At 43.3% G+C, this 12,136-nt stretch overlaps 1 long non-coding RNA gene across 1 annotated transcript; it reads right to left on the reverse strand.

The window, feature by feature from the left end:
• Nucleotides 1-335: 335 nt before the first annotated feature.
• On the reverse strand, nt 336-6,896 carry LOC140691550 (uncharacterized). The gene is made up of 3 exons (XR_012067275.1): nt 6,565-6,896; nt 6,284-6,406; nt 336-1,720 (listed from the first exon to the last, which is right to left on the reverse strand). It is a non-coding gene; the product is annotated as an uncharacterized lncRNA (long non-coding RNA).
• Nucleotides 6,897-12,136: the final 5,240 nt, after the last annotated feature.

The raw sequence follows: 12,136 nt of genomic DNA on the forward strand, positions 1-12,136 counted from the left end.
ACATTTTCAGTAAAGGACACGAAATAGAATTCTGTTATCAGGACGCAATTGGAGAGTCTTCCCAGGGCTTGTATCAGCTGAATCAGAATTATAATTGTTTCTAATACAGAGTCCCGCTTTTCTTTTTCCTTCGTCTTTTGGAGCAGAAGCATGTGAATACTGCAGAATAGGTGAGTGGCAGACCCACAAAGGAACAGCCTGATGTGGAGTCATTTTCTAAAGGATGCTGTTTTCCTGGTTTTCCCACTGGGACACCAGAAGAGTGACAACAAATGTGTGGCAAAGTACCTGCTCCTTAGTATCCTACTGCCCCAAAATGTTCTTTTGACTTGGGACTTTAGGAAAAATATGAAAAGAACATTGAACAGAATGGATGTAAGTGAAATAAATTGTACAGTCTACTAAATAGATAAGATAAAAATGGCAGTAGCTAAATCAGTTTTGGTAGAAACCGCCGAGTCCGACTTTCCACGTGTTGGTGAATTCGTCCCCAGGGACCACCTCCGAGGTTGCCTGTCTTGCCTGGGTGCAGACACCCTGACCCCCTCTTCCTTGGCCCACGCCCTCATCAGTTCCTGCTCCTTCCCCTCCAGGTCTTGCGCCTGATTTCCTAATCTCAGAGTTCTAATTCTGCCCTCGGTCGCCGCAATCCTTCCTCCAGAACTGAGGTAAACGTTCCCTGAGCTGCTGCCATCGGCCCAGACCAAGGTCCTCTCAGGGAATCACCCTCAGCAGTAAAGGAGCCGTGTTGCCCACGCTGTCTCCCCTTCCCCGGCATTAGGGCAGGCAGCCCAGTGGCCAAGGAGGGGATCATAGAACCTGACCTTAACGCCCGTTTGTGACAACTCTGAAGGCCACCCCAGCCCCGGTGCTGCCTGTGGGGTGGGCCGAGCCGTCTGTTCTGCTGCCTCGGAGCCCAACCTCTCCCTCTGCCGTGCTCTGCACCCCCTCCCTGTACTCGCCAGACACCCCATTCGCACACACGCCTCCATCTCAGAGCCTGTTTCCAGGAAACCCCCCCTGTGGCACAGTGGAGGTTCAGCTCTCATTTGTGGGCTGTATTTACATATTTCTATTTCAACCCATTTCTACATCTGCTTTGATTTCACTTTTAGTACACGCATCCACTGAAGATATTTGGTTGTGTTCCAATCTGAGGTAAATGCTCTCAGTTTAAAACTGGAGGCCTTTGGAATCCAAGTCAGAAACTCTTCCTTTGACTTCACAATTTGACATCCCAGAAATAGAATGAGATGTGGGGAAAGAAATGCTCTTGGCGTTGCGTCCACGTACAACTGCACGATGAGTGACTGTCCCAGGACGTTACCTGTTCTCTCGGCCACTGCATAGAAGTTCAGGACCCCAGCCACCGAGTGGTCTGCGGGATTCCGGTGAAACACACGTGCCTTTTTAGCCCTGGACCTAGAAGGTGTTCCTACTAAAGGGACTTTCTGTCTCTTCGACAAGATTCTGAGTAGCTTTCTGTCTGGGTGACGAGAGCTAAGGTTTGGACCCCTACTACCTTTGCGTAGAGAGCAGCTCCTGTTACAGGCTTAGTCGCTATAGAAAAGAGCAGAGATGCGTTTTTACGACGTCGGGGGAGAGGACGCCCCGATGCGTGCGCTCCCCGAGTGCCCACGTTCCACAGTTTCTGTGCTGAGACCAGGATGTGTTTTGTGAAGAAAGTTATACTTGACTAAATTATCCTCCTGACGTAAACCTGTAATTTAAAAATTATATATATTTAGAGAACAAGTCAAAACAGGAAACACATTCCCAAAGAGGATAAAGATATTTATGTGTTAGAATACCTACTACTATCCTAGTAGAACTGGGTCCCTGAATTTAAACAGGAAAACTCTGAAAAGTACAGAAAGAAAGAGCAAAGAAGTCAGCCTCGTCTTGTGCTGCTGAGTGGGGCTGCAGGCACCCTCTGGCTGGCAGAAACTTCTTCCCTGCTGTCCTTCTTGGGAGAGACCCTGGTGCCCAGTGGCCCACATGTGGGGCTCCGGCAAGAACAGAGGTTGAACTGAGGCAAAGCATGACAGAAAGGAAAGTATGTTTTCATGGGGGAAAAAGGGTTAGGGAGACAGGAAAAATGAACCCAAAACTCAAAGAAAGCCAGAGCAGAAGGAAGGAATTCAAAGTTGGACAAATGTAAATAAGATTGTCCCCTTAGAAGCCCTTCAACTAATAAGCCTGAGTTGGTTCTTCCTACATTGGTTCTAGGTGTAAGCAGGCCCCTCTGAAAGAAGCATCTGTGTGTACATCATCCGTTGCACACACGCTATGTTAGTCAATGGTTCTTCAGATGCAAGGAAGGATGAGAGGTAACCTCTGCTCTTGGAGAACGTTTTAATCTCGTTGGGAAGACCAGAAGGACACATATAAAAGTCAAGTATGAAGTCTAGACTTAAATAACAATGAAATAATACATGAAGCATTACTGCCTGGTGGCAGGTTGAGCCAGGAGACATCTTTGTCTCCATTTTCACATGGCACAGGAACCAGAGCCCAAGGTTTGGGCCCTGAGGAAAGAGCCTGAAAAAGGATTGGGACCTGGCATTTATCCAGAAAGAGTGTTGAGAACTTTATCTAAGCCTTCCCTAAAAGTGGATAAAGGCAGGCAGACCATCTCTTGAATCATGCCCACAACCTCAGGATGAGCTTAGAAGTAGATTCTCTCTCAGTTGAGCCTTCAGATAAAATGGTGGCCCCAGCCAGCAACCTCATTGTAGTCTTTTAGGAGACTTTGAGGCAGAGTTACCCAAACAGGTCATGTCTGGATTTCATAGACATGTAGCCACAAAAACTGTGAGGCGATAAATGCTTGTTGTTTTAAGCCTCTAAGTTTGGGGGCAATTTGTTATGCAGCAATAGATAACTATTAAAAGTCCATTATAAAAGTAAAAGTTATTAAGTCACTTTATAGTTGTTAAAATCAAGGTATCAAAAGACTAAACATATGGCCACCCAAGGAAACAGCAGCAAAATAAGAAATGGAGTTTAGAGACCAGTTCATTCCAAGACTTATTTTCTTCTAGACAAAAGACAATGACATTTTATGAGAAACAATACAAGTGGAATCCATGAGATTCATGGTCACGTGTCTCCTTCCTTATATTCCTTGACTTCTATTTTTAACCTGTTTACAGGGATTGAAACCATTCAACTACTCAGTGTTGGGCCTTATCCCAGGGAATATCATTCCTTTAACAGGATAATTTTGTCTTTTCCAAAAGAAAGAGGTCCTAGGCATTCAGTGTGCATTCTAACAAAATGAGATGTTGATGCACTAGAGAAAAGTAACTTTCAAATAAACACATAATTATCAAGTAATCTTCCCTTTACCTGTCATGCTGAGAACTGTCATAAATTTATCCTTCATGAGGGTTTGTTCACAAATTGACAATGCTTCCAGAAGCACTTCTTGATTATACTTCCTTCTCATTTAATCAAGTGGAAAGAGAAACTACTGTAAATGCAAGAGAAGTGCTTCCCCTTCTAGGGAACTGTTTCACCAGGATCCCCAGTCTTTTTCCCACAGGGAAATAATACAGTTTTGAGTTTTCACTCCTGTGACTGAATACAACACTTGGATATAAGAATGCTTCACATCAACCAGGTCAATTTTTAAAATATACTGAAGAAACCTAATATGCCCTTAAAAAAAAAAAAAGAGGCATCTCATGCTGTAAAAGTCTAAACTTCTAGTCTATATGGAGGAAGTGTTCCTTGATGAAAATTCCTTAAGTATGCCAAAAAGAGAGCCACTAGAATCTTAGAGTAGTGGGGTACCTGTATTTGGTGACCATCATTGGCAAGTTAACCCTGGACCAGCTCCAAAACATGGTGGTTCTACAGCAAAAACACAAGGTGTCATGTCTTAAGTGGTCAGTAAGAAAGGAACCAGTAAGTCTGGCACTGGCAGAAAAGGAACTTCATCTTTGGGGAGAAGATGCCATCTCTAGGACAACATTGTCACTAATCTGTTGCTCAAGGCCAAGGTGTTTGCAGCACCTCAATGTTCTGTCCTGGAACAATGACAACCACCAAATCAACAATGACACAGATACCACAGGCAAGGTTCTTTAGATTAAGAATCTCATTTATTCATCACAACACCCCTGCTGTCTAACTGTTCCTTTCCCCACCATGTAGGTGGGGAACCAGAGACGAAAAGCTGAGTTACCTGACTAAGACCATTTCCCTAATGAAAGGCTGAGGCAAGATTCAAACCCAGATCACTGTGATTCCAAAGTCTGGCTGCTCCTGACTATGCTATCTTGAGTCTAAACCCCTGATTTCAGAGAAGGTGAGCTTCCAGCCTTCCAGGCCAGAGCTTTGACCCATGCTGGTGAAACACAGCTGCCTACAATAAAGAGCAAACACACAGCCTCAGTGCTGTCCCATGTGTGGAGAGGACTGGCTTTCTGGGGGGGATCGCTACAAAAGTAAGAGGCACAGGGGAGGCCTCTAAACAATGACGATGCCCAAGAAGATCAAAGAGTCATTCTTGGGGATGTTGTCCCATGAGTATTTTTAAGAGAGAAGCCCAGCTCAGGAACTCACAAGGTTTAGAATAGCATCGAGGCCTTAGATTCACCCACTGTCTGTTCATTATTATTAAGAATGCTGAACAATTTAATACTTTCTATCCTAACTGAAGAATAATGTGGCTTCCTTCCCCCTCCACCCCCCCATTCGGGGCACTCAGCATGATGTATCATAGTGTCATAAAATCTGATATTTTATGCGTCATTTTCCCAGTAAATAAAACAATCTGACTTGCAACCTCAGTAAATTATTAAGATATTCTTTTAGGGCAAATACTAATGCTCATTTGATATTTAGAGTCAAAGAAGAAAAAACAGTAATGTGTTTGAGCTAGTTTCCATTTCTGCAGTGACTCTAGCTCACACTGTCGTGCCTCCCCAAGTGTTGTATTCCCACTGGACAGAAAGTCAATCTACCTACAGGTATTTACTTAATGTCTATTAAAAATCACATTATGGACATTATACCCTGTTAGCTTGTCCCATTTATAGTGAATTTCTTATATTTCCTGTCATTCTTCTGGTGATTTTCTCTTTATAGCTTCTATTTTGTCCCCATTAATCCTTCAAAACCCCTGGGAGGTAGGATTGTGCATATAATTTCCTCTGTATTCTAAAATACTGTTTAGAGTTTTGCTTTGAAATTGCTTTTAGGGCTGAATGTTTGGCTTTCTTAAGTGAACCTGTAATAAACACTGTTGAATTCTCTCCAAATTACCTCGAAGAATTACCTGCTTATCTGGAAGAACCATCAGTGTAATTTTAAGGGATTTTGTTTTTATGCAGTGGCTCTGGGTCTTTGAACTTCTCTGCCTCAATTTTTCAGTCTTTCCACAGGAAGAGCTCTGCTGGGAATGAGCACTTTGACTCATAAGTGCAGAAGAGCCTGTTTTTGTTTCTACTTTGGTACTTGTGATTCTAGCTCCAAAGGAAGCGAGATTTCCAAGATTAGGACAGTTTAGTCTGGAGAGGAGACTAGTTAAAGGGGGTGTGATTAAAACATGCTTAGGGTTTTGAGAATGCTTGTGAAAACTAAATGATCCATTTTTTTTAAGCTTTCCACAAAACTCAACAAGGAACTACTCCGTGAACTGGAAGAATGGTAGACTTGAGTCCTATTATAAATCCCTTGTACAACTTTTAGATATAGGTACCACTGTTAGCCCAACTTTGCCGAGAAGGAAACTGAGATGCAGAAAAGCTACATGACCTGCTGACCTGCTTAGTTAGAGTCACAGAGTAAGCAGGGCACTAGGGATGTGCATATGGTTGGATTCCAGCGCCAACCTTTGAATTATCGTCTTATATTTCCATGATGTGATTATTACTGCTAAGAACTAGCTTGTAGCTCTCATGATGGAATAATGGTACCAGAAAAATTAGTAACCCTCCCTGCTGATCTCCAGTACACGTGGGGAAGCAGCATCCAGGCACAACCCCGGCCAGAGCTTGGCAGTGCCCTTGGTGGGTCAACACCATTTTTCTGGAGGTAGATTAGTGCAGGGAAGTAGAAGCAGCAGCAAACAGGGTTCAAATCCTGCCTTCTCTAGCTGCAGGACCCTGAGGATGTTACATAGTCTCTCTAAACCTCCGTTCATTATGTGCTAAATAAAGATAATAACAGTAACTATCTCAGAGGATTCATTGGGGGATTAACCAAAGGATGACCACCATGTTTCCTTGGAGAGGGTGATGCTGGCAGAAGGTAGTAGAGACATTGTACTCACCTTTATGAAGAAGGAATTGGTGGGGAGAGAGCAACAATTTTCACAAGTTCTTCCATATGATGGATTTTCAAACAGTAGTAACAGAAGTCCTCAGGCAACCTTTATCAGTTTTGCCTTAGACTGCTGGACATAAAGAAAGATACATCAAATCTTCAAGTAATGAATCCAAAACTAAAGTCAGGTGGTCAGACTGGGCTCTCCAGCATAGGGATCAGGTTTCCAGGGAGGCAGATGTAGCAAAGAGGACAAGATCAAGAACACACATGAGAACAATATCTTACCAGATCTGCACATGGAAAGCTCATTTAGATTTCCTAAGTCAAGGTTCAGAGCACCAGTGGCCAGAACCAGAGGAAACAGAGGTGTCAGAGTGTGGCTCAGATGCACGGTTCCCTGGGCATCCTTTGTGTTCCCAGACCTATGTTTCTTCATCTGTATGTGAGGATCAGGTAGCATTGACTTCATGAGGGTCGGTGAGTGTTACGCATAGTGTCTTGCTCATAGAAGGCACTCAAAACTATAATTACATATCATGTAAAGTCATATTAGCTATGAATCATGCTTTTAGTAAAGGGTAGTTAGGAAAGGAGGGAGGTTGGGAGGGAGGACTGAAAGAAAGAAGATAAGGGAAGAAGAAAAGAAAAGAAAGAAAAAAGGAGAGAAACAAGGAGAGGGGAAGGCTGGGAGGGATAGAGAGAGAGGGTGGAAGGAAGGAAGGAGAAAAGAAATGAAGAAAGGAAGGAGGAAAGGAAACTGCAGTTAACTACTGATACTGTTGGGGTTAGACCTACCATCTTGATGTTTGTTTTCTGTTTCCCCATGTGTTTTTGTTCCTCCAGTCCTGCTTTTCTGTTTTCCTTGGGTGAATAGTTTTCTGTATTCTATTTTAGTTCCTCTGTTGACTTTTAAACCGTATCTCTTTGTGGTTGCCCTAGAAATTACAATATGCGTATTGAAGTTCACTATTTTTACATAATATTGTAGTGCTTCATAGACAATATAGGAACCTTACAAAAATATAGTTCAGTTTAACCTCTTCACACCCTAAGCTCTTGTTGTCTTATAGGCAGACCTCGGAGATACTGTGGGTTGAGTTTCAGACCACTGCAGTAAAGTAGCACAATAGAGCAGGTCACACCAACTTTTTGGTTTCCCAGTGCACATAAAAGCTATGCTTACACTATAAGGTAGCCTATTAAGTATGCAATAGCTTTATGTCTAAAAAAATGGACATACCTTAATTAAAAAACATTTTATTGCTGAAAAATACTAATCACCATCTGTACCTTTAGCATACTGTAATCTTTTACAATTGTTAAACATCAAAGTAACAACTTCAAAGATCACTGATTGTAGATCAATATAACAACATAATAACGATAATAAAAAGGCTGAATTATTACCAAAATGTGACACAGAGACACGAAGTGAGTCAGTGCTGTTAGAGAAATGGTGCTGACAGACTTGCTCAGTGCAGAGTTGCCACAAACCTCCACTCTGTGACCATACCTACAAAGCGCAATAAAACAAAGTGTGGCGGTATTACGCTTTTATATACAGTATGAACATAAAGTTAGTCACACATACAGCTGTGCATGCGCACACACACAGGGTCTTCCACGTTTTACCCAGGGATCTGCCCTTCTGGTGGTCTCAGTTCTTTCCAGGAGATCCAGGGTTTCATCTCGTATCATTTTCATTCAGCCTGAAATACTTTGTTAGCATTTCTTGTCCTGTGGGTCTGTTAAAGATGAATTTTCTCAGCTTTTCTGGTGTGGAATTGTCTTTATTTGACCTTCCTTTCTTTGAATGAAAGATACCTTCTCTGGATATCGAGTTCCAGGTCAATGTTTTCGTTTCCTCTTTTGACACTTTAAAGAAGTAATTCTATCTCTTCATGCTTCCATAGTTTCTGGTAAGAAGTCACTTGTTTGTATCGGTGTCCCATTCTCTGTATTCTGTCCTTTTCCCCCTCTCTGGCTACTTTTAAGATTCCCCCTTATCTCTGGTTTTTAGCAGTTTGACTACTATATGCCTATAGTCTGTTTTTGTTTTTGTTTTTGTTTTGAAAATTTATCCTGCATTGAACTCACCGAGCTTTTTGAATCTGTAAGTTATGTCTTTCATCAATGTCTCAGACTTTTCTGCTCTATTGCTTCAAATATTTCTTCTGTTGCATTCTCTCCTTTCCTTATGGACTCCAATTAGATGTATACATATGGCTGTTTGATATTGTCCCATGGATCTCAGAGACATTATTCTCTTTCTGTCTGTCTCTTTCTCATTTAGCCTATGAGGAAATCATTGTCTTTCCACCATTAAGCCTATGTTTGCTAGGGGCTTTTTTGTAGCTGCCCTTTATCAGATTGAGAAAGTTCATTTCTGCTCCCGGATTGCTAAGAATTTTTAATAGAAATGGATTTCAGGTTTTGCAGAATATTTTTTTCCATATTTATGGAGATGATTCAATTTTTTTTTCTTTAACAGTTTGCTAATGTAGGGAATCACATTGATGAATTGCTGAATATCAAACCAACTTTGAATTCTTGGAATTAAGCCTAGTTGGTCACTGTGGCAGACAGATCTCAGGGGGCTCCAGGATTCCTGCCTCCTGGTATTCATGCTCTTGTATCATCTCCTCCCCGTGACTGTGGGTATGAATTGAGATTTGCTTCTAGGGCAGCAAAGGTGATGGAGAATATGTGGTTCTTTGTACATGATTATATGGTCACACTCCATAAAGCTGGAGTGCTCATCTTACCCCTAAGTGCAGTCTCTCACCCCCTTGCTGGCTTTGAGGAAGCAAATGGCCATGTTGCTTCCCCATCCTACCAGGATCTGCAGCTTGCTTCTAGGAGCTGAGGACAACTTCTGGTCAACAGCCCCCGAGAAACAGGATTCTTCAGTCTTACAGCCACAAAGAATTGAATTCTGCCAACAGATGCAGGAACTTGAAAGCATCTCTCTCCCTACATGAGAACCGAGCGCTCGCCGACACCTTGACTGCAGAGAGGCCGGCTAAATCAGGCCCAAGCTACTGACCCACAGGAATTGAAAGATAACAGATGTGTTGTGTTGAAAGCTGCTAAATGTGTGGTGATGTTCTGTTGCGTAAGGTAACATACAGTTTGGTAATGAAAGTGAAGTACTGATAGAACAAATACCTAAAAATGCGAGAGTGGCTTTGGAACTGGGCAGTGGGCAGAGGTCAGACAATTTTTGACAAGCATCATAGGGACAGCCAAAATTGACTCGGACAGACTGTTAATAGAAATTTGGATGTGTTGCCAGTGAGGACTCAAAAGGAAGTGAGGAATGTGTTATTGGAAACTGGAGGGAGAAGGATCCTTGTCAGATAGTGCCAGAAAGCTTAGCACAATTGTCTTCTGCAATTATGTGAGAACTAGAACTTGTAAGTGAGGAGCTGAGTTATCTAGGGATATTTGTGAGCCAAGTGTTGAAGGCGCCACTTGGTTTCTTCTTGCAACTTAGAATAAAATATGTGAAGGGAAAGACAAATTGAGGAAAAAACTGTTGAACTAAAAGGAACAAACACTTAATGATCTTGAAATTTCTCAGCTCTCTAAATGGCAAAGCATGCTAATATTGAGAGACAGCTTCCAAGCACTCTCACAAAAAGTGCACTCTAGAGAAAAAGATGAGGGTGGGGCTATACAATATTTTGCTAAAATCTCAGAAAGATCAAAAGGTCAGTGTATTCAGTCACACAAAGAGCCTCTTCAAGAGATGAACAGTGTGCCTCCCAGATCTCAGTCAAACCACAGATCCTCCAGAAAACACACAGTCATTGCCCCTCAGCCATCTCAACAGAAGCCCAGGGTAGAAAAGGGCTTTTTCAAAAAGATTTGTGGGTGCAGCTTTTGTCTAATGGAGTGAACCCCAGGAAAATCAATGGAACCCCACGAAGTTCTTGAGAAAATTCTCTCAGAAGGAACACTGTCAGCTTGGACTGAAAATACAGATGTAAGTGGAGAGAGTTGTAACCCCAGATTCTACTGGTAAGAAGCAGGTCCAGAAAACTAGTCAGCTGCAAACACGTGTAAAATAATTCTGTACCTAATTCTAGGGTTGGGTTGGGGGAGCAAGTTTCCCTCACACTCACAATCAATTCTCTGACACCGGCCGGGTGTCCTGCATTCCAACTCAATTCCGATACTATCCACCCGGAGACAGCATCAGATCCCACAGATTAAGGGCCTGCGCCCTCATGCCCCAACCCCACTTTAGATGCAGGTCACAAGTCTGAGTTATCACCTGTGCTTCTGACCGACTGGCTGGAGCCTGAAGGTCCCAACAAACCCCACCATGGGTTTGATTAATTTGCCAGAACAGCTCACAGAATCCAGAGAAACATTCTACTTGCTAGACTCCTAGTTTATGGTAAAAGGATGTAACTCAGGAGCAGCCAGATGGAAGAGAGTCAGAGGGCAAGTCGTGGCAAAAGGGCGCGGAGCTTCCCCGGGGCCTCCCCCGGGCGCCGCTCTGCCCAGATCTCCATGTGCTCACAAACCCGGGAGCTCCCCTCTCGTTCTGGGCTTTTATGGAAGCTTCATTGCATAGGCACGATTGATTAGATCACTGACAAGTGGGTTTTGAGCTTTATCTCCAGCCCCTTTCCTCTTCCAGGCAGGGTGCGGCGGGGGTGGGGGTGGCACTGAAAGCTCCACCCTCTAATCACGCAGTTGGCTCCTTCGGCTTCCAGCTTCCATCCTTTGGTCCCCTAGAGACTTTCCAAAAGTCACCTCGTTAACATAACAGAAGGCATCCTATCGCTCTCGTCATTTTGGAAATTCCAAGGGTTTTAGGGGCTTTAAAATTAGGACAAAGAAATGGGATAAAAGAACAAGTATCTATATTTCTTACTCTAAATCACAATATCATAATGTGCTACCTTCCATTAAAAAAAGGAAGGGTAACTCAGGAGGTAGAAGAACCAAGACCCCAGAAAGCAGATCCTAGAGCCATGAGGATTAGTCCAAGCCTGGAAATCTCAGCGTTTTCCCAAATTTCAGAATTACTGTGGACCAACAACTCCTTTCCACTTTCCATTTCGCCCTTTGTGGACCAGACCGTCTGTTGATACTGTCCTTGCCTTGGCCCTGTCGGGTGTGTTGGGGGAAGATAACTTGCATCTTTAGTGTTACAGGCTGAGAGAGGAGCAATGACCAAGGGGCTTCACCCAAACCTGGCTTGACTTAGATAATGCGATTTTGGGTTTGGAGCAGTTGCCATAATGCAATTAGGTTCTTGGGGATGTCGGAGAGGGATGAATGTGTTTTCTACAGGGAAGGGACACGAATCCTCAAGGGCCAGAGGGCAGACTGTGGCAGGCAGACTCTCATGATTCGCACCACCAGTATTCATCCTCTTGCATAATTCCCGCCCCTGGATGTGGGTGGGACCTGCGACTTGCTCCCAACCAACAGAACAGGGCGCAGGTGATGGGATGCATGTGACCCCATGTGTATGATGGCCTTACATAAGCTTGCAGCACTTGTCTTGGTCACTTTGAGGAGGGAAATGGCCATCTGGGGGAACCCGGATGACTAGGAGCTGTGAGCTGGTTCTGGCTTGGGGTGTTGTGTACACAGGCACATCTACTGGTTTTATTTTTGACTTGGTCTGTGGTGGGAATAAAAGTTTAGAGGAAGCCCAGCTCACAGTAACAGCCATTCTTTAATAATAATGATTTTTTATATGGATTTTAAAACAGGACCTGTAAATCCTAAATAACTTGTCTTTTTTTGGCCAAGTGGAAATGTACTGTGGTTAGCACGGTTAGGCAAAATTATCCTAGTGCCCTCCTCCCAGCAGCAGTAAGTGCTAATAGGA

Source organism: Vicugna pacos, chromosome 35, assembly GCF_048564905.1.
Source record: "Vicugna pacos chromosome 35, VicPac4, whole genome shotgun sequence".
Lineage (NCBI taxonomy): Eukaryota > Metazoa > Chordata > Mammalia > Artiodactyla > Camelidae > Vicugna > Vicugna pacos.